The 3,992-nt window shown below is 58.1% G+C and overlaps 2 non-coding genes and 1 pseudogene across 2 annotated transcripts; all 3 read left to right on the top strand.

Moving 5' to 3' along the window:
• The first annotated feature begins 460 nt into the window (after positions 1 to 460).
• LOC144430275 (small subunit ribosomal RNA) lies at positions 461 to 2,272 on the top strand. Its single transcript, XR_013479430.1, has one exon. It is a non-coding gene; the product is annotated as a small subunit ribosomal RNA (ribosomal RNA).
• A 298-nt stretch (positions 2,273 to 2,570) lies between these two features.
• Positions 2,571 to 2,728, top strand: LOC144430241 (5.8S ribosomal RNA). The gene has a single exon (XR_013479396.1). It is a non-coding gene; the product is annotated as a 5.8S ribosomal RNA (ribosomal RNA).
• Positions 2,729 to 3,016: 288 nt separating this feature from the next.
• LOC144430308 (large subunit ribosomal RNA) overlaps positions 3,017 to 3,992 on the top strand; it is a 3,662-nt pseudogene continuing 2,686 nt past the window's right edge.

Raw genomic sequence — 3,992 nt, 5'->3', positions numbered from 1 at the left:
TCGGAGCGCACACATCTCTCGGTGGCTGGCGGGCGAGAGAGTGCTGCGTCGCCGGCATCGGCGTCGAAAGAAGCCGAGCCGAAAAAAGGTAAAGTACAAACGCGATGCTAATGAGCGAGCCGTTGTCTCGACTAATATGTAGGGGGCGTTCGATCGAGCGTCTGGCTTGAGCGCTTGTCGGCCTAGCAGAACGGTCGCGTTGTTATGCCCGGGTTTTAGGCACCGCTGCAGGCGGCCGGCAGAGCTCTTGTTTGTGCGAAACTGAATGGATCGAGCCCGAGAGAGGGCGAGCAAAGAAAAAACGCAAATCGCTCCGCCTGGCACTGCCGGCGAGAGCGTGGACGTCGCGGCCAGCGACTGTCGAAGCTGAGTACGGCCGCAAGCGATCGCCTCGGTCTTAAACGAATGCGACGAGCACGCGCCGGGCGGCCCAGCAAGGGCCGAGCGCAGCTGTCGCAGCTATCTGGTTGATCCTGCCAGTAGTGATATGCTTGTCTCAAAGATTAAGCCATGCAGGTGCAAGTACGAGTTCTCGTAAAGCGAAACTGCGAATGGCTCATTAAATCAGTCTTGGTTTATTTGGTCTCGTAAGCGAAGTGGATAACTGTGGTAATTCTAGAGCTAATACATGCATTAAGCGCCGACTTCGGGAGGCGCGCTTTTATCAGATCAAAACCGACCGGGTTCGTCCTGTGACGTTTGATGACTCTGGATAACCACGCGGATCGTACGGTCTCTGCACCGACGACGTATCACGACGACGACGTCTGCCCTATCAACTGTCGAAGGTACGCTACGTGCCTACCTTTGTGATAACGGGTAACGGGGAATCAGGGTTCGATTCCGGAGAGGGAGCCTGAGAAACGGCTACCACATCCAAGGAAGGCAGCAGGCGCGCAAATTACCCATTCCCGACACGGGGAGGTAGTGACGAAAAATAACAATACAGGACTCTAACGAGGCCCTGTAATTGGAATGAGTACATCCTAAAACTCTTAACGAGTATCCATTGGAGGGCAAGTCTGGTGCCAGCAGCCGCGGTAATTCCAGCTCCAACAGTGTATGCTAAAGTTGTTGCGGTTGAAAAGCTCGTAGTTGGATTTTGGGCGAGCGCCACCGGTCCGTCGCAAGGCGTGTCACTGGTTGCGTTCGCCTCACCTTCGGTTCTCCGTCGGTGCTCTTGACTGAGTGTCGGCGGTGGCCGATAAGTTACTTTGAAAAAATTAGAGTGTTCAAAGCAGGCTGTTCGCCTGCATAGTGTTGCATGGAATAATGGAATAGGACCTCGGTTCTATTTTGTTGGTTTTCGGAGCACGAGGTAATGATTAAGAGGGACAGACGGGGGCGTCCGTACTCTGCCGTTAGAGGTGAAATTCTTGGATCGGCGGAAGACGAACTACTGCGAAAGCATTCGCCAAGAATGTTTTCTTTAATCAAGAGCGAAAGTCAGAGGTTCGAAGACGATCAGATACCGTCCTAGTTCTGACTATAAACGATGCCAACTAGCGATCGGGAGGCGTTACCATGACGACCTTTCCGGCAGCTTCCGGGAAACCAAAGTCTTTGGGTTCCGGGGGAAGTATGGTTGCAAAGCTGAAACTTAAAGGAATTGACGGAAGGGCACCACCAGGAGTGGAGCCTGCGGCTTAATTTGACTCAACACGGGGAAACTCACCCGGCCCGGACACAGGTAGGATTGACAGATTGAGAGCTCTTTCTTGATTCTGTGGGTGGTGGTGCATGGCCGTTCTTAGTTGGTGGAGCGATTTGTCTGGTTAATTCCGATAACGAACGAGACTCTGGCATGCTAAATAGTTACGCGACCTTCTCGGTCGGCGTCTAACTTCTTAGAGGGACTAGTGGCGTTTAGCCACACGAGATTGAGCAATAACAGGTCTGTGATGCCCTTAGATGTCCGGGGCCGCACGCGCGCTACACTGAGTGAAGCAGCGAGTGTCTAACCTAGGCCGAAAAGTCCGGGTAACCCGTTGAACCTCATTCGTGATTGGGATAGGGACTTGCAATTGTTTCCCTTGAACGAGGAATTCCCAGTAAGCGCAAGTCATCAACTTGCGTTGATTACGTCCCTGCCCTTTGTACACACCGCCCGTCGCTACTACCGATTGAATGGTTTAGTGAGATCCTTGGATCGGCCCCGTCGCGGCTGGCAACGGCCGCGTCGGCGTGTCGAGAAGACGATCAAACTTGATCATTTAGAGGAAGTAAAAGTCGTAACAAGGTTTCCGTAGGTGAACCTGCGGAAGGATCATTACCGAAAGTGGTGGTAGGCCCCGGCCGACCGCGCACTTAATTTTCTTTGGGTGCCGCCGAGAGGGCGGCCGTCAATCGGGGTTCCGCCCCGTGCGACACGCGTAACACGTTGGCATAGCAAGGCAGCCGAGTGCGATGGTGGCTTCTGGGCACCGCGCTCGATGTGCCGCCGGCCCAGCCCGGCGGTCGCTCGGCGCCGTTTGTTGGTGTTTTTGTGCAGTTGTTGTCGGTGGTGGTTTCGTGGTCGATCCCACAGTGTGACGTCCGCGCGCTTCGGCGCCGGGTGAAACGTCGAGGACGACTCTTAACGGTGGATCACTCGGCTCGCGAGTCGATGAAGGAAGGACGCAGCCAAGTGCGAGAAGTAATGTGAATTGCAGAACACATTGAACGTCGACCTTCTGAACGCGAATTGCGGTCTCGGGTCAATCCCGGGACCGCGTCTGCCTCAGGGTCGCGTTCGTCCTCACCCGAGGGCCGTCGCCTGGCCTCTGCGAAGACGGCCGGGCGTCGCCCCAAGTTGAAGCGGTCGCCGAGCTTTCTCGGCGCGACCGCGTGTCCCGTACACCGCCGGCCCCTTGACGTGTTCAACTACGTTCGAGGGGCGGGTCCAGCTCGGTCGGTCCGGTCACAAGATCAAGACCGACCGTGGGCCAAGGCGGCGACGGTACGCGCTCGGTCGGCGCCGGCGGCGACGACTTGCGATGCCAGCGGGCCGTGTAAGAAGCGGCCCGCTTGACACATACGACCTGAGTTCAGGCGAGAGCACCCGCTGAATTTAAGCATATTATTAAGCGGAGGAAAAGAAACCAACAGGGATTCCCTGAGTAACGGCGAGTGAACCGGGAAGAGTCCAGCGTCGAATCTTCGCGCTTTTCGAGCGCGCCGAGTTGTGACGTACGGAAGTCCCAGTGCGGCTGACGGCGAGCGCCGGTGTCCTTCTGATCGAGGCCTCGTCCCACGGCGGGTGTTAGGCCCATAGGGGCGCTTGCCTTGGCCGCTTCGGGTCTTCTCGGAATCGGGTTGTTTGGGAATGCAGCCCAAGGCGGGTGGTAAACTCCACCTAAGACTAAATACGGTCGCGAGACCGATAGCGGACAAGTACCGTGAGGGAAAGTTGAAAAGCACTTTGAAGAGAGAGTTCAAGAGTACGTGAAACCGTTGAGAGGCAAACGGGAGGGCCCGTCAGGTCGCCGGCTCGCTTTCAGTTGGGTGCGGGGGGGGGGGCCGTCTCGGTTCGCGGACGCTTAAGGCGCCGCTGCCGAGTCGGCTCGCGCACCGTCTCAGCGCACTAGCGACCGGCGCGGGTCACGACCGGTTTGCCGTCGGTCTAAGTCCCCGCGCGAAGGTGGCCTCCGCTCCGGCGGGGGTGTTACAGCGCGCGGGCGGTGCGGCCCGGCGGCGGATCGAGGAAAGAATGCCGCGCGCTCTCTGTGTGCGGCCGTCGCCGTTCGGCTGGCTTGTCGTTCGCCTGCACTGTACGCAGTGCCGGTGTTCGGCGGGCTGTCGCTTCGGTGGCGCGCCGTCGACGCGCTCGGGGTCCGTGGCCACGTCGGCCACCCTCCCGACCCGTCTTGAAACACGGACCAAGGAGTCTAACATGAGCGCGAGTCGTCGAGTGGTTCGAGACTCGCAGGCAAAATGAAAGTGAAGGCGGCCTTTGGCCTAACGAGGTCGGACCCGGAGCCCCGTGCGGGCGCCGGCGCACGACCGGCCGATCG

Source organism: Styela clava, chromosome 11, assembly GCF_964204865.1.
Source record: "Styela clava chromosome 11, kaStyClav1.hap1.2, whole genome shotgun sequence".
Taxonomy (NCBI): domain Eukaryota; kingdom Metazoa; phylum Chordata; class Ascidiacea; order Stolidobranchia; family Styelidae; genus Styela; species Styela clava.
This window is presented reverse-complemented; position numbering and strand designations above follow the sequence as displayed.